A 19,215-nucleotide genomic window follows, 5' to 3' on the forward strand; every position below is an offset into this window, starting at 1 on the left:
CTTGAACGTTTTTGATTGATTAAATACCAGCTTATGCCATTTTATAAACTGCAGGTCCAGAACTGTTCATACATGTCGCAATCAGTGGGTGGCTAACAAAAGCTGGTTTTATTTGGCCTGTGACACAGTTACTGCTGAGGTCTATGTAATGCAGCAGGTGATGACAAGCATGGTTTATGACATCTCTTGAAACAGAATCAAGCCACTAAAGGCCAAGTTGATGTGACGAGGTGAAAACTGGAAGTTGTATTAGAAACAAAATGAATACAGTTCAGATAAAGAGTGATCAAAATCATTTCTAGATGACATAAGAATTTGACCCTTTAAGGATTTCTTACTTAGTATGTGAGGTAATACAGAAGGGAGGAACCTGTGTCATTGTAAATTACTGTCCTTGAGTTAAGTTTCATTACCAAGACACCTTCAGTTTTTTAATTATTTGACCTGCCATGGTTAATAAAAAGAAAGTTAATTTGGTGTGACATTTTTGGTGGTAGCTTGGTGCACTACCAAATTAATTGCAAGAAAATAAAATAATAGTTTCTAAAAAACCCCCAAACTTCCTGTTCCTTGCATTTTGAATCAGTTGATGATTTCTTAGTCATTATTTATGGCCTCAGTATTTAAATTAGGACATGTTAAACAAAGCTGATGTTTGGGGTGGGGAGGGAGGGGAGGAAATTAAGTGTTTGTTAGTGGTAACTATTTTAATGTTGCTATTTCATGGAAAATACAGTATTTTGATTCTTTAAAATTTCTGTATAGAGCCAAAAAATAGTGTCTACAAGATAGAAATCCACTGCAGCAAAATACCTTCTTATTGCTATGCGTGCTATGATGCTTACAGGTTATTGTCAATATACAGTGTCTTCTGGCAAGGAAGCTTTTGTTTGTCATGGGAACAAAATGATTGCTCCTCATTTTTCTTGACTGCTGAGTTCTTTAAGTGAAAAGCATTTTGATCCTGGAATAAATATTGATTCTCTCTTTTCTCTGTCTGAGAAAATTAATTTAGTGTGAGTTATATTCACCCAGGTGAGGTAAGGGCAGCTCAGGACCCCACAGGCTGCTTAAACCTATGACACAGGCTGGCATTCAAAAAGTGTCTTCATTACCCTTAGGTCAGCACATACATGCTAGTTCTTTTGAAGAGTGTCTCCTGGGGCAGAGGAAGGGAGGATTGGTGGGCCACTTGTCTATAGCAATAGGACTGCAGGCTTTCTTTTTTCTAGCTAAAAAGTAGTAGAATCTATCTGCCTTCATTCCTGTCCACCTCCCCCCGTTCTGGGTGGTTCTGTACCCTAAAACCAGGTGGTCTAGGTGAAACCAAGGGCACTAATGCATTGTGCCTTCCAGAGACAGCCTTCGGAAAAATGTAAAGATCTGTGTTTTCCTCTGCTGATTTTTAGCATGCAGAAATCCTTTTCACAGTGCATTGGGGGGAAAGTAGAGAGGTTGGCTATAGCCAAGTCTTCCCTTTGTAAGTAAGCTAAAAACACGAAAGAAAGAATGCAGAAAGTTGAAATAATGCATGGGATTACGTTTACAAAGCTGAGCATCCATTGCTATGGCCACTCTTCAGCTGACAGGGGACATGCTCATCCTTGGAGAGGGGCTCAGTGGCATATTCTTGTGTCGTGGTTTAACCTCAGCCAGCAACTAAGCACCACGCAGCTGCTCACTCACTCCCCACACACCCAGTGGGATGGGGGAGAAAATCGGGAAAAGAAGTAAAACTCGTGGGTTGAGATAAGAATGGTTTAATAGAACAGAAAAGAAGAAACTAATAATGATAATGATAACACTAATAAAATGACAACGGTAATAATAAAAGGGTTGGAATGTACAAATGATGCGCAGTGCAATTGCTCACCACCCGCCGATCGACACCCAGCTAGTCCCCGAGCCGCGATCCCCCGCCCCCACTCCCCTCAGTTTATACACTAGATGTGATGTCACCTGGTATGGAATACCCCGTTGGCCACTTTGGGTCAGGTGCCCTGGCTGTGTCCTGTGCCAACTTCTTGTGCCCCTCCAGCTTTCTTGCTGGCTGGGCATGAGAAGCTGAAAAATCCTTGACTTTAGACTAAACACTACTTAGCAACAACTGAAAACATCAGTGTTATCAACATTCTTCGCATACTGAACTCAAAACATAGCACCCTACCAGCTACTAGGAAGACAATTAACTCTATCCTAGCTGAAACCAGGACATCTTGATACACAAATTGAAAGAATAGGCAAGAGCAATGGGAAGAGTTGGACAGATTACTTTAAAAGAATTGCATGCTTCCACTTCCTTCTCTTTGCAGCTCTCTTAAGAAGACATTGTTGTGAGGTGAGAAACATCTGAACCTTTGCAGATGACTACGTGTGCCTGTTGCTATCGTAGTATTTGATATCAATCTGTGTCCATATGCATCCCTATCAGATTCAAAGCATAAGCCCGTGTTACTGTAGAAATTATGTCATGCAAGTGAAAAATTTCCACTGCCCTGACTTAAAAATTAACTTTCATTAGTCACTTGAAAATTAGTCCAGATGGCTGGATTCCCTTTAGAGAGTGATACCTATGGTGTCTTGATTTCACCATTATAAAAGCAACAATTAGCATTCTAAGAAATCAGTTGAGTGGAATTTATTGCAACATGATAAATTTTGGTATTCAGTCATCTTCTGCATGAAGTCTTCTTCTTCCAAAGAAGTGTAAGCTTCTGACATGCTGAATCACTGGATATTATTGTGTAACTATTTTTTTTTATGTTTATGTGCTGTACACTGGTCTTTGTATTATAGCATTGGCTGTTACCTTAGTAAAATGTTTTGAAGAGATGAAGAAAAATGATAAGGATTGTGCATGTCTAGCACAATGTTAACGTACATCTCCAGCATGATGTTACCATGCGTTTGTTCTAGTCAGTACTATTGAAGTAATGTTGAATTCACGTTTCATTTCATTTTTTATTTTTGTCTTCTCATACTATTTTTTAAAAAAACCTCCACCACAATAAAAAACAAACAAAAATGAACATATAAATATAACTCACTCACTTCTTATGTGCCTCAGACAGGGCATAATCCTGCCATTGACTTTCTGAAAACATTTAGGATTGTTTGGGAAGGTTTTAAGCTAAAATGGGGACTTTCATATGGCCTGTATGATCTCTCCTCAACGGAATGCATTTTGTTAAAGTGATGATTTATGAGATTCAGTACTAATGTCAAACTTTGTTCTGCTGTGTGAGGTAACATAATTAAAACACCAAAACAGAAGAACACAAGCAGTGCAGCATTGTTGAACTTGTAGATATTTCCACATAGGTGATTTAAAATCTGATGGAACAGTGATATGAGTGTTTGAGGCATGTCCATGTGAGATGTAAGAAAAACAAGCCTTGAGCATCTTAGCTATTTCCCTCAGAAGGATTTTATCCAGAGAGGAAGATGCAATATTTATGTGCAATAGCAGCTGGGTATTTTTAGAATTATTTTAAATTCCTTTATACTATGTCTCTGCATGATTAGAGAATAGCTACCAATCAGATAACGTAACAGTTTGTCCCATTTGTGTGAAGTGATATTCCAGGATAAAATTACAATTTATTTCCTTCTAAATGCGGTATTCATTTGGGAGTAAATTAATTAAGGCTGAGCTGATAAGTATCTGCTGTTGTTCTGCAGCCATGACATGGCAAGATACTAGGTATCTACATGCAAAACTTACTTGTACATCAAAAAAATAAATAAAGTGCCTGTACCTATTGTTTCTAGAGCTGTTATGTGATACTTTAAATAAATTACTTAATTCCATGTTCAAAATACCTAAAGGTATAATGTTTTATTATTGTTATTATTGACTTAGATTGCATTAGTGTAAGAGCTCATTCTTCATTTGAGAGCCTTTTCTCGTGAGGCAGGAAGGTGGTCTCTGTGCACTGTGCCCTACCTGGTTTCCTACTTTATCCACGCTATGACTTGAACAAATAAAGATGAACAAAGTATAAATCGAGCATCCTAAAAAGACTCTCAGTTTGGGGTTCCCTCAGTGATCTTCACTGATGGGGAGGACATATTTCAAGGTTTTATCAGTGGGATCATGATATAAATTGCTTAGTTACTCTGTACGTGCTGGAAAACTGGACGGTTTCCTTGTTTCTCTTTGAGGGAAGATCAAAAATTCATGCAGCAGAAATGTTAAGACTGTCAGTGTTTGAAACAGTCAGTTAAGATAAGAGAGAACTGCACATGAGCTTTCCATTGAGTTGTAGAATATCGTTGACTTGATGTCTACATGTGTTTAAACACAATTGCTTTCTATACTTATTCCAGTCATCCTGTGTCATTTTCTGTTGACTTATTTTTCTGCCTTAAAATTAAGCTAATTGCAAAATGGTTTCATATAACAATATTGACTGCAGAGGTATGCATTTCTGCATGTTCTTTTGTATGAATTCTCTTCAGTACTATCTCAATGAGGTGGATGAAAAATCAAGTGCTGAATCTTTTAAAACTGCTTTTCAATGCCATCTTCAATCAGATATTAAGAGGAATGAATATAGCTGGAGCTTAATCATAAACTCTTCTCCTTCCTGACAGTACTGACATTTACTTGTTTCTAGACAAATAGATGAATCATAGCTAACGAGTTGTTTTGGTCATTTATGGTGTTAATGCAAAATCAAGGCTCATGTATTTTGACCCTATACCTCCGAATTAACTCTAAAAGACTAAAAGCCTAAAAGCTGATCTTTTGCAAAGACTTAGAAGCTCCTCTAAAAGTTGCTGCATTCAGTAGGCTTCAGCCTGGGGTAACAAACCACTGGTAAGCCATGGGTGACTGCATGCGGAGGGAATCTGCAGGGCAATCCATCATCCAGTGGACATTTGCTGGCACATACCACTGGAAGCTGAATATTTGGTAACGTTCTTTTTTTTCACATGAAGCTTTACCTGTGGCTCTTGCTGTGAGTGAAATTGAGTGGTAGCCTGTGATCCCAGCGAGTCTGATTCACAGCAGGCTTTTTAGTTAGAGGGTTTCACGGCACTATGTCTGTACTTACTGTCTGCTTGATTGTATGTGAAAGAGGAAAAGAGGATTGAACAAGGAGATGCTAAATATAGAAAATAAAAAGGGAAACCTTGACCAGATTGAAGGTAGGAATACTCATCTGTTCCAGTTTTAGTATCCCAATATTTTTGTATGAAGAGCAACGTAAAGGAGTATGGTGTTTTGCACCTGCGACGTTGTTGGATACTGGAACAAGATTTTGGTTCTGAAGTTGGCTTCCAATAGTCAGTTTGGGAAGCATGTATTGAGTCTTTCTTTGGGGAGCAATATTAGACTTTGCATGTAATTCAGCTAAGGTAGCAAATTTAGACCTTGAGCCTTAATGTTTCTGTGATTTTAAAACTATTTAGCTGTATATAGGGCTTTTTTTTTAGAAGTGAATATCTAACCCAAAGGCCATGTACAAGCCTTCAAGTTTAACCTTTTCATTTTACTTGACACTCTAGAAGAAGATAAGGGGGAGAATGCTGTCAGAGAGCTTACACAGAGGATGGAGAGTGGTGGTGGTGAAGGGGATAATGACTTCAGCTCTGACTTTCTTCCTCCTGCTGCAACAAGGCATCTGTATTCTCTGCCGGGTGCAACCAGCCTGCAGGAAGCTTTCGTTCCTGCAAACACCAAGTAAGTCAGCAGATCATCTGGGAAATTAGAGAGACATCAGAGCTGGACTTGTGATCACCTGTTTTAAAAAAAAATAAAAAGTGTAGACGGATGGTGAATGGGAATGATGGGAAGAACACGAGGAAGGACTTAGGTATACTTCCATCTGCAGTATTGTAAAGATAATACTGCTGTGGTATCAGGTGGCATGAGCTGCCGGCCAGCCTTAGCAACAGATCTTTGTCTTCCATTTCACATACAAAGGGGAGAGCTAAGTCAAAAATCAACTTGCAGCTGGCTGACACTTCAGGGGGATCACTGACAGTAGTGAAGGAATAAGACTGAACGTTTCTGGGCTGAGATTAGCTGAAGTCTTCTCTTATCATATAATGGTTTATTATACAATAGTATTTAGGCAAATGTGTATAGTGTAACAGTATGTCAATTATTCTGTCTAGTAATCAGACACTTCATTTTGCGCTGCAGAAACAAATGCCTTTTTCAATTGCTTTAATATGTTACATTCTTTAAATTAGATGGTCTATAGGCAGCATATAAACAGCACTCTCCAATATTATTTCAGAAAATGAATAGCATGTGTGATGCCCATGCTCATGTACAAGAGCAACTGTGGAATGACATAGGTTCTTGTTATTTCGTTCCATATGAACAGCTCTGAGTAAGCGTCCGTTCTCAAGAAATACACATTTGCTGCATTCTGGCTCGGGAAGGCTGTGTGTCTATTTGATGTGCTCTCAGTGGAGAATTGCTTATCCATGCCTGATCCTGACTGGTTTCACCTTCCAAAAGAAACTAGCATAGGTCAAAAGTTGGCAAGATGGATTGAAAAGTGTTTCCAGCTGATGGAAATGCTTTTGGTAACCAAGTGGGGGAATTTGAAATCTAATCTATTCTTGACAGAAAAACAGCAAATAGTCCATGTTTCAACATGAACAAGCTATTCCAGTATCTAAAGTGCTGACATACATGAGTTTTTCAAGTCACAGAGACGTGAATCAACTACTTTTGCATGAAAGGTACAAATACAGAGTGTCTTCTTTAATGGACTGCAGTATGCCAAAAGAACTTTTTTGTTCACTAGTTCACTGCAGTGCTAATGGCCACACCTATGTGAATGTCTCCATACTCCCTCTTCCAGTTCTTATGTTCAGAGATTTTGGCATTCCTAATTTCTCATTTCATTCTCTTCTGAAATTTTTAATATTTTTCCTTCTGTAGTTGAATCTTTCCCTCCCTTATTTGAATAGTTATCATTTCCATTTTTCCTTTTTTCTCATCTGAATTTCTTTTTCCTGTTTACTTTTTTTCACTCTTGCCTGTTTGCCATGTTTAGGTTCTTCCATATGCCATTTCTTCACAAGTAGTTCCAGTGTTGTCCAACACTTTGAGGGAAACACACTTTCTCAGTTGTTACCTGTTCCTCTACGTGAGAGAGTGTGTGCTGTGAGCTTAGGATGAGAAGAGCGTGTCTTGTTGAACAAAGATTATTTTATTCCTCCTTGATTTTCTTAGCTGCTTTTCTTTGCCCTCCATTCCTTCCATCTGTCTCTGACTGCAAGCAGAGTGTAAAGCAAAGTAAGGAACAAGTGTCTGTTAGGTTTCTTGTTGAAATACAGAATAATGATGAGGATGTGAGTCAGAGACTGAGTAACACTGGGTACAACAGCATAGAAGTATTTTACATATATTTCTTTATTATAATTGTCCTTTTTTTTATTCCATTGTTTGTCCTTTTTTTCTCTTTGTATCTCTCCTAGCTCATGTAAACAGTAACTAATTGATGTATTATAGGAGATCTTTAATCAAACATTGTTACCTTCTCATTTGCCTGGAACAAGTAGCTCCTTAGGTATAGGAATTGTACTAGGAGGGCTAAGCTGCCCTTCATGGCTTTGCAGGGCTAATGAAACCTTGTGATACCCATACACCCCCACCCTCCCACTGCCCTTTGCACATCACAGATTTCTTAGCCAAACTGGTATGTGAAAATTTCTAGTGTAAATTCAGAACTAAACAAGGCAAGGAGACCTTACAGTTGTTTTGGTAAAATCTTTAAAACCAGTTTCAAAATTTAATTTCTCCTGACAAGGGCAATCAGCAAAGACAGATTTCTATAGTACAGAAGCAATCATGTTTGACTGTCTTGAGCAAATTCTCCCACTACCGACTGACTACCGAGATTAAGTGGGATTTCTAACAAATCCTGTTACAATGGGTCAAGCACTGTCTCTCTAGTTGTACTTATTGGTTGCAAGCCTCTGTAGAGGTTTATTTTAACGCACCCATTTTATGGTGCTTGGAATATCTTCATACTCTGCATTGCTGCTACTATAGATAATGGATGACCACTTCGTTAATGTTTGATGGCAGTTACAATACACATCTCCCAAAGTTAAGTGTCCTTATGTCTTTATATGAGAACTGACCTTCAGGGACAGTAAACATATTGTTTGGCAACAAGTTAATTACAGACTTTATCTTCCAAAAACATTCATGTCATGGGTGGGATAATTAAGATGTCCTTGCAAGTGAAAAAAGTTCTTGAGTTATAGTAATGTTCCAAAGTAGGTGTTAGAAACCGAGGTCACAACGGTATTACAAGACCTGTGTACTCCTGTTATTTTGACTAAATAATTCTCCTCTTCAGGCTATAAAAATGAAAGATGGACTTAACTGATATGTATGGCAATATATTCTGTAAGTCTGTGAAAAAAACAGGGATTTGGGTTGTGCAGGGGTATCATGGGCAAGCAGAACTGATTGTGTTTGATTTAGTGGGGGATTGATTGCTAGGGTTTATTTTGTTTTTCTCCCCTTTCCTCCTTTTAAGGCCTGTATCTTTTGTTAAATTGTTAGGATCATGTCAGCCCTTTCTGCTTTTATAATATGAACTTCATGGTGATAAATAGCTAATTATTTGCAATTGAATTGGGCTATGAATTTAAATATGACAGAAACAGATGTACCAGTGATTACCTTCAACGCATTGCTCAGGGAATGTAAGTCTAACATAGTATAAATACCTTCTAGAAATGTTATTTCTTAAATGGAGCAGTGCAACTATTGAACAATATCATAGAGATGTTAATGAGTTCTGTGGTACATGAATATCCTCCAGACTGATGTATCTCAGATATGACGTGTTTCATTTTGGTTTTTTTCCTGGAAGAATTTGGGGTGGGAGGAGAGGAGTGTCCACTGGTGAGATCTGAAGTTCCAGTTCTGGAGTGTTGAATGTCTAAGCTGCAATCATGTCGTTTGGGTGAAGTTATGAAGTATTTTTTTCACAATATACATTCAAAAGAGGACACTGAGCTTTTTCCAAAGATGGAGCCCCTAGAGGGGCACCCTGCAGTGCTGTTTTGTGGGTGCCACCTGAATGAAAATCTTTGTTGGCTAGCTGAATTACAACATGATACAGTGGGTTAGCTACCCTGGGATGCCTTTGTATTAACGTGAAACTAAGAATGAATACACACACTAATGTAATTTAAAGATTTGAATTGTAATATCTGAAAAAAGCGTGGACTCTGCACATGTTCTCCTCAAAACTTGGTTCAGGAGATCGATAGGTCTGCTAAGCAGGTAATTCTGAGCTACTGTTTTCAGTTTCAGTTTTTCTATTGGGAAACTTACATTCCAGCAGAAATAAGTAATTCCTTTTTTAATGGACAGTATAATTCTGGACAATCAAATAACTCTGGAATGAATTTTATTTTCTTCACTAGAAGAAAAGTTGTTTAAAATTAACAAAACATTCCCCAAGTGTAGCCACCATACATAGCAGTTGATGAGTCTTACCTTGCCGAAATATAGCAGGAGTATGAATGATTAAAACATACACTTGGAGACCTCTTTCTGTGTATCCATTTGTGGTTAGAATGATAATATTTAAGCATCCCAAAATTAGAGAATAATAGAAAAATATGATCTAAGCACAAAGACTTAAATTGATGGAACTGTGTCATTCATGTCTAATGCAGCACTGTTAACACACCTATATCTAATTGATACAGTAATACAGAATGTGTCCAGGCTGTGTTTATACAAAATGGAAGGCAATAGAATAACACCTTCAAAATGGTTAATTTTGAGGCTGTCTTGGTGACTGTCTTGAATGTTAAATCCCTGTATCTTTGCTCTTATGAAAATGTTGTCCACAGATATTTGGGCATGGTGTGCTCAAGAAAAGTCAGATAATCTCTTGAAGATTCCTTCATTATTAAATGGTACTGGAATGTGATTTTTATTGTGCAAATCAGTTCAGTGGTTCCATATTTTGAAATTCATCTCCAGCCCTATCCTAAAAGCTAGTTCATATTTGTTTTACCTTCTGCAGTACATGAGAGTTGAGTAAGTCAGTTGATCTCTCAGGCAGGATGTGGTGTATCTTAAAATGAAGTTATCAATGAACATTGCATGCACTATGTAACTTTTTTATTTTCATGTCAACTAGATAGTTTTTGGTAAGCAAGCTTTTTAGTTTTGCATGTTTTAACTTCTAAGATATGTGGTTTCCTCTGATTTCTTTTTTTGGAAACTTCATAGCTTATTCAAGTTGTCTCTTGTTTATCAGGTTTACTTGGGTATTCTACTCAACATAATATGGCTCAGTTGAATTTCATTTGAGGTGATTTTTTTCTGCATAACTGTGTGCAAATAAGTGTTCTGATAATCTCTTTCTTTTTAAATCAACCAATTTAATACTTGCTTCTGTCACTGTTACATACAGATGAGAGACTTGACCTATTTTTAAAAATGAGCTTTTTAGCTTTGTTAGCTAAAGGAACTCAGAATTTTAGAATTTTTAGAATTTATTTTTTAATTAGCTGCCATTAGGATTTGCTGGGGCACACGTGGATGGTACTTCCCTTTTAATTGTTATCTTTTGCAGTAATACTTAGTGGAATTTTTTTCTTCTCATAAGCCCCTGACGTTTTCTAACCTAGCGCTCTTCAGCATTTGACTTTGACCTGCTGTATAGGCTTCAGCTTTGTTGCATAAAAATTGCTTGGATACTGCTAGAATGTATAGAATATTCAATTTCATGTGCATTCAAGCAATAAGCATGATAGTTGATTCATATATGATTACAATTATTTCTAATGTGACATTTACACCAGAACTATATTAAGTTTTTAGCCCTGGAAAAAAAAAGAAGTATTTTGTTAATGCTATTCTGTATTCAATGGCTTTGATGGTACTTGTTGCAAATGTTTCAGATTACTGTCAAAACTTCATTATCAGTGATAATATACTAATGCAGTAAGTTGACATAGGGGCTGACTGAATGACTATTCATAGAATCACAGAATGGTTTGGGTTGGAAGGGACCTTAAAGATCAGCTAGTTCCAACCCCCCTGCCATGGGCAGGGACACCTTCCACTAGACCAGGTTGCTCAAAGCCCCATCCAGCCTGGCCTTGAACACTTCCAGGGATGGGGCATCCACAACCTCTCTGGGCAACCTGTTCCAGTGCCTCACCACCCTCTCAGTAAAGAACTTCTTCTTCACATCTAATCTAAATCTATCCTCTTTCAGTTTAAAGCCATTACCCCTGGTCCTATCACTACATGCCCTTGTAAAAAGTCTGTCTCCGGCTTTCCTGTAGGCCTCCATTAGGTACTGGAAGGCTGCTATAAGGTCTCCCTGGAGCCTTCTCTTCTCCAGGCTGAACAACCCCAACTCTCTCAGCCTGTCTTCATAGGAGAGTTGCTCCAGCCCTCTCACCATCTTTGTGGCCCTTCTCTGGACTTGCTCCAACAGGTCCACGTCCTTCTTATGTTGGGGGGCCCAGAGCTGAACTATTGCAATATATAATTAAGTTGGTGTAATATGATACATTTCCACTGATCCTACAGGGCCTTTAAGTGAAATCTATTTCAGACTGAATTCCCTTGCTGCATTGTTACCATTCCTAGAGTGACTGCTACAGAGTGACTGATTTTTTTTAGGATTCTTGCAGGGGGGTGTGCATATGTTAAAGAAACTCCATGTTACACAGCTGCAAATAAATTTTCTTCCAAATTTTCTTTTAATATTGTTATCACTGGAAATAATAATACCATTATACAGTTAGCAAAACATGTCTCTCTGTCTCAGTCTAATAAATCAGATCAAAATACATTGTGTTTATAGTATATATAAACCATATACTGTATATTACTAGTATTTACAAGTATTAAGCCATTTGAGAGCTATTGCAGTTTCTAACCTGTATAAACAAAAAATGGTTTGCAGAGATGTTTGTCTGCAAAGTGAAAAACTGAAATTTTAATGGAATCCTTCCAATAGCTGTCAGTTTCTTCCTCAGAGTTTGATAATTGAAAAGTTTGTTATTTTTTTAGAAAAGGAAGATGGTTTCAATTATCCAAAGCTAGTGGAATGTTTTAACTACCCTTCTGCTATCAGTGGACTTGTTTACATTGGGATTTTGACTAAATGGAGATTGCACATATCCAGATGTTATCTGCCCGGGTGACACTTTCATTTACTTTGGCAAAGGATTTGATGGTATATTGCTACCATCTCTTTGTCAGTTTTCACATTATATATTGCAGGCTACATTTAGACTTTTGTTTTATAAACTTCTTCCACTAAATTGTTAACTCCTAAACTTTTGCTCTCCTTTTCTGAGGGTGAATCCTCATTTTACAATAGGCTCATCTGAATAAAGATTATAGGATATGGAAAGTTGTATGTTCTGTCCTTTACATGGCTCTACACACAACTGACCAAATGCTAAGTTTTATTTTTCAGTTTTTATAGTTCATTTCTTTTGGTCTTATACACATTGGGAATGTCATTGCTATAAGTCTAGACTGCAGCCTGGCATTCTGCCTCATGTGGAAAGCATGGCGTTATTAGGCTGCCCAGGGGGGCAGCACGGGAACCATACTGAAATGATAGATGGGATTTCGATCCTTACTGCAAGTTTTCTCATTGGTTAGCATGAAAAAAGCCAAAGTCCCAGACAAACAAACCCAAAATCCAAAAGAAACTTTTCTTGTTCTTGATTTTTAACTCTGCTTTGCTGTGCTAAGGGCAGAGATATGTCTGAAATGCATCTACTCTGCAACGTCCTTCAGCAAGATAGGAAAGGCAAAGCTCTCCACCAAGAACTGCTTTCTTCCCAGCGTCCAGTGACCTATTGTGCCAATGGCTTGCACAGAGGAGCAAAGGCTCCTCGTACAAGTAGCTTACAGCAGGATAACATTCCACAGAGTATCAGTGGGGAATTGTAGAAAACATTAGCCAGGACTACTCAGAAGTAGAACTATAGTACTGAAAAATAGGAACAGTTAAACAAGAGTATCATTTAATTCATTACTGTCATGTCATTTTTCAGCACTATGGGGGTTGGGAGCGGGTGGGGAGGGAGAAATATCCTAGCCCAGAAACCTGCTACTTAGGATGTGCTAGGCTGAGAAGCAGCATGAATAAATAATTCCATTTTTTATATCTTTAGAGTGCTAAAGATGTAAAGTGGGCGAGTGCTCAAGCTCAGCAGTGATCAGACAGAGGTGCAGCTGACGGAAACAGAGGTTTGAAAGTGTAAGATCCTCATCTATGTTCTTGTGAACTTTTCTGTTGAGTTGTTTTACCTCTTTCAACCTCCAGACCTTCTGGTTGCAAATTAAAGAGAGTTCACGCTGGTGTTCATGTGACTCACAGATGCATACGTCTTACATTAAATCTGAATGGAGCTCCACTTATTAATGTTTATACAGACTGGGTAGATCTAATCCTATTTGCAGGCCTTTAAAATGCCAACTTTTTATTTTAAGCCTGGTTTACTTTAACTGCAGTATTTAACCTCAGAAATGTGTTTGTGGGTTTTTTTCCTCAATGGCATTTTAAAAAGTGTAAGGCTTTAAATCAGTGAAAGTAATGAAAATTTATATGCTCTTCTGCATGTGTGATTTAAGCAAACCTATGGTGGAACCATACATAGAGGGATTTGAATCAAGCAGATTTAGTTGTTGCTAAGACTGTTTATTTTGGTAATGCCTGAAAACCAGCTTTGCTTGGTAATGTAGAAGCACAGGGGGATGGGTTTATAATCTCCTGTAGTAGCCAGGGTTGAGCGATATTGGTAGAAGTTTGCAGTAAAATTCATGAACAGTTGATGTTCAGCAAATATCAGGCTAGTTTCAGTTTGAATATGGGAGAGAGAAGAGAGAGGGAAAAGAAAAATTGACTATGAAGATGCAAGATGGTTGAAAGGAAATGTGACACTGAAAAGGGAGAAAGGAATAAACAGTGAAACTGAATTGAAGGGTAGAGGCAGGGAGGGAAAGTAAAGATCTGCTAAGCAAAAGAGCAGTTAGCACAGGAAAACACATCAAAACTTCAGAAATATATGAATCACCAGAAGTACCTCTTTTTGGCAGCTTTTGCAGCTGCTTTTACTAGTTGGAGAGTAGCTAGGTTTCTCTCTGAGAAGTGGCCCCCAGGCCAAATGATGGAGAGAGGTTGGGCATCTGCAGTTAACTATCTGCTGTTAATAAATTATTACCAACAATTAGAAGGGTTTAGATGTGTGCCTAAAATATACACAGGGCTGTGCAAGAAGTGAATGCAAAATTATTTCCTGTCCAATGACTTCACAGCCTATGTGACAGGTACAGAGACAACAGGTGAGTGTTACAGTGGTGGTGGTGGGAGCTCTTAGTGTACCTCTTTTTCTTCCTTCTTTTGTGAACGAATCATATTTTCAATAGGTAGTTGACTTACTGTATAATGACCTGATATCTCTATAAGATCTGTGAGATTTAAGAGAATTATTTTTAAAAGGTGGATCTGAAAAATATAACATGAAAATAAGTCTTATGTGTATCTTACAGCATCTGCTGGGTGGGGAGCTAGCCTACAGTCTTAGCTTTTGTATACATTTGAACAATACCACTTCTAGGTACAGGAGCAATACCAGAGTATCATGCAAATCTGGAAGAATCAATTGTCTTACTTTTTTCCATTCGCCTCTCTGAGGACATGTTTGTTTTGCATAGAATTATTTTTTTGTTGGTTAGAGAATGGTGTTTAAAAGGTTGGAATTTTGTTTTTATAGGATGTTTTTACACAGAGAGAGTAGGGCTGTCACTTGTGGGCAAGTGAACATGGGGACAGGTGTTAGAAACCTGTATCTGCCCTCTCCCGTAGGTATTTACAATGGCATTGACCAGGTGCTTAGCATTTAGTTGCATTGCTACATTGGCAGTTATGGCCTGTTCAGAAAGAAAGGGCAAGGGCAGGGGAAAATTTACCAGTGCTGCTTTTTGGGTCAGCCAAACTTCCCTCAGGAGCTCCCAGTAGATCATTCTCCTCTTTGCTCCTTGCCTTGTATATAATTAATTTGGGCTGAATGACTGCTTTTTAACTGAGTTCTGTGTTAGCTGCTCATGCAGAAAGCGGGGCCAATCAGTCAGCCTCTGATCTGTTTACTCTTATCAGTTGTCTTCTCAGTAGCTGGTAATAATTTACTTAGAACAAAAGTAAATGTGGGCTCTGCTTAAAACCTGAGATTCCTGTGTCTTCTTCCCCTGCAGAGCTGGGAGTCTTGAGAAGAAAGGGAATTTAGACAAGAGTAGAGCAGAGCAACCAGGATTAGTGGTAGAATCAAAATAGTTCAGAAGTATTTGGAGAGATGGAGCGCTCTGGCTGGAGGACAGAGGGACAGCATTACGTACAAGGAAAACCATTTGCCGAAGGACATCACAGAGGGTTCTGCTAAATTCCAAAAGGCATTCAGCAGTGAAGAAAGTGAGGCTTTGTGGTGGAAGGATGTTTGTTTGGTTTTTTGGCTGTTTTTTTTTTAGCTTCTTTTATCTCTTGGTGTATCTGAAGTAGAGGTTCATAGCACCTCTTTACAAAGCTGGATGGTAGACATGTCATCCATCCCTGGTTGCTGGAGACAGAGAGGCACTGTAGCCCAGGGTGCCCAGAAGGAAGGAGCTGTGAGAAAAGGGTAGATTTAAGCTATCAGGTTGTTAATTTTTTATATGAGGTGTTGTGAAGGACTTGGGAAGCTGGGGATTATCTCTCTCAGTAACACTTGCCAGAAGAAAGAGACTGAGCTGGTACTAGCTTACACCAAAGGAAACTTGAGAGCACCTGGGTGCATACCATGTCTAGTTATAACATAAGAATTGCAACTGACACTATTTCCCTGAAAACTTGACAGGTTGAAATAACAGTGGGAGACTTATGAAAAGAGTGGAAAGAAATATTGTACAAAGAACTGCATGGCTGATTGCATCAGTGCCTTTATGTCAGTAAGTCTTCACCATGAGACGTGCACGAAGGCTATGGAGCATGTATATGCATATGGTGGCATATACATGTCTTTTGAGGTGTCATTAACAGTAACAGCTGTTTCTTCTAAAGATTTCTAGGAATTATATTCAAATAAAGTGGTCAGTATCAATCTGCCTGAAGCACCTGAAGATTTTCAAACTCTAATATTTAACTCACTATGTTTCATTTCATGTTTCATTCCTGTTAACAGGCAGACAGGATTAGTTGGAAGCAAGAAGGCACAAACTGTGTATTTGAGGAAAGAAGGTAAATTATACAGTATGGAATGAGCAAAATTCGAAGAGAATTCCAGCCTTAGAATCTCAGTTACTAATTACTGTGCCTCTTGAGTCTCTGAATTGTTACTCACAAAAGCAAAATGAAACAAAACTCTGTTACCAAAACTTTATCAATTCAAACAGAATGTGCAGACGTCAAGGGAGTGCCAGAAAACAGCACCCTTCAACCCATTGTAGATCAGTGAAGTCTACAGATACCAACTGTAGTTTGCTAAGTCCTGCTCCATTGACTTGACTGCTTCCCAGTCCCATGTCACCAAATGAGTTCTCTAGTCCCAGGTGGGCCTTGGTGTGGTTTTACAGATCTCTTCATGGAGATCTCCCAGCCTTTGACGAGGAGCTGCAAAAAAACAGAGGGTGCTCCCAGACAACTTCCTAGTGTCCCCATTCCCTCCTCTCTCATATTCCTTTAATTTGGGCTTTTAATCAAAATGCTGTTAATCCACTTTCTCTAGACTAGATTCAATAATTGTTTGACCATTTAATAATTGCACTTACCTATATTTAATATTATTTCCCAAAGTAAATTTGAACTCGGAACAGTGTAATGCAAATGCAGCAAGGACAAAATAACATCTATAAGTTCACTGGCTGACATTTGCCCTTATTTCTAAAACAAGAGCATAATTTCTTTACCCTTTAATCCTTGTAATTTTAAGTTTCATGCACAAAGTTTTAGCTTTTGTAGAAACTACAAAATCAGTGCATACATTTTGAATGCTTTAGAACCTGGAGGTGTTCTTACTTTTCTCTTGAGTTCAGATCCTTTTTCACCTCTTTCTAAAAGTGTTTCCGTAGTTCAAATTTGCTATGTTTGTCTCAAGCATGTGAATGTTGCCTTGGATCATTTGCAATGAACAGCTGCAAGGAGATCTCAGAAAGAGAGAATATGTGAAGTAAATTAGTAGTTTTAACTGCACAGCAGTCAGCAGTCTTTCATCTGCGATATTGTGTGCTTGTCTGTGAATTCAGTAGTAAGTTTCCATAGTTCCAGAAAGCTCCTGGTTTTGATGTGTGGAATTCCAATGAGCAGGAACTTCTGACAGCAGCTTTTCCCAATATTTAACCTTCACAGTGTCAGTGAAGACAAGCTCAGATTTTTTTCCCCCCCCATGTCACCTGTAAAATACTTTTTTCTACACAGTTAACAGTCACTGTTAAGAAACTCACTGCCTGAATGTAGGCTTTACTGATGAACTTATGCTCATCCAGAACACCTTAGTATGGAAATAGCATCCCTTGACCTTTTTTACATCAAGAGGGTAGGTATTACAGAAGCCATATTTTATCCATACAGCTGTTGTCTTGGCTGTCACTCATGCTTTAACACCACTCTTTGAAGTTGGAGAATTTGGGGGTAAAGTGACAGTCATAAATCTTCATATTGGTAACATTCCTGAAATGTAGTCGCTACATGCACTTTATTATATATTCTGTACTTCAGCCTGTTACCTGCTGATGAAATTGCAGGTTAGGATGGGGAGTGGGTGGTTTGGGGTGGATTTTTTTATGTTTTGGAAGTTAAAAGACATTTAATACATCAATGTCATTATAGTATAAGCCATTATTTCATGGTAATTTTTGTAAGGTAGTAAAATATGTTTGTTCTCAACTGCTTCTCCATTGTGAAGTAGCATGAACTGTTAGGATAGCTATGTGAAACAGGTTTGAAAATGATACCATCAAAAATTGGGTTTAAAATGTGTAGAAAGCGCAGCATATTTTGATACTGAGTTCTGTGCAAAATTTCATTGTTCCCTCTTTAAAACACTGAGAACAGGGAAGTTCTGAATTCATTTGACAGATAATGAGAAAAGTCTGAATTGACCAAAGCTTGTCTCACTACCTACCTTGCATGTTGTATGTCAGGGTAGAGCGAAATTAGTCCCTTAAGAATAAGATGCTGGTAATAAAGATTATATAAGATATATTAATTTGTGCCAGCTTTCAGAAACTTCTGAAATATGCAGAGGTTTTGAGAATCCATAGTAGTTGCCTAGCCACACTAAGAAACGCCACTTTCTTTTGCTAAAAAATATGGGTAAATCTTCTTGTTTAAGTACATGCTGAGCTATAATTTATCATACTATGTTTTATCTGTCATTTTACATAGGAGCAGCAGCATGCTTCCCCAAATATTTTAATCTGTAACCATCAGAAAACAAGCTGATTTTTATTGTCAAAAGCAATATTTTCATTGTGTTGGTAACTAAACAGTACAATATTTCCAATTTCACCAGAGACAAACATTGTTATAAATACACTTTATACTTATTGAATAGTTTTGGCTTTAATAGAGGGATGTGTTTTGGAAACTTCTCCTATCAGAGTAGTGGATGGGATGGTTCTACATTAGCACTTCTGGGATTTATGCTGTATTTTGCACTACAACTGTTAAAAATTACTCACACAAGCACCTGCATCTGCGGAAGAAGAATTATCTCAGACCAGTAATAGTTCCAAAATCTGTTATTTTTCTGCTAGGAACCGGGATCTGAATGCAGCATTCCAGCTGCTAATGGATATTCAGGGCCCTTCCGGATGGAGTCTTGATTAGTAGATGACAGATTAACAGAAGAGCTGTGTTTTATGGTTAGGGAGGTTAAACAGAACCCATGTTGCCTTTTGGATGGTGGGGAAGCAGGATCATTCAGAGACTTTGCAGGAAGTCATGGGAGGGGGATGCCATAGTGATTGATGAAGGTGGTCCATTATCAAACATTTTGTGAAAACTTTTGTTTCCTCTAAGTAAATCATATGGCTTGTACAGGGCACAAGTAGAGAATTAATTTTGTTGCGATTTGCTGGAAATACGTCAAACAGTATTCAAGCCAAAATTTAGGAAGGGAAATTGCATAGTGTATTTAAGCCAATCATGTAGTTGATGTTCCCTTTGAATTTAGCAGCTTTTATTGTTTGGTAAATAATGT

The 19,215-nt window shown here is 38.1% G+C and overlaps 1 protein-coding gene across 5 annotated transcripts in view; it reads left to right on the forward strand.

The window, feature by feature from the left end:
* MACROD2 (mono-ADP ribosylhydrolase 2) overlaps positions 1–19,215 on the forward strand; it is a 918,876-nt gene that overhangs the window by 412,753 nt on the left and 486,908 nt on the right. The gene's annotated exons all lie outside the window — the stretch shown is intronic.

This window comes from Harpia harpyja, chromosome 4 (assembly GCF_026419915.1).
Source record: "Harpia harpyja isolate bHarHar1 chromosome 4, bHarHar1 primary haplotype, whole genome shotgun sequence".
In the NCBI taxonomy this organism is placed as follows: domain Eukaryota; kingdom Metazoa; phylum Chordata; class Aves; order Accipitriformes; family Accipitridae; genus Harpia; species Harpia harpyja.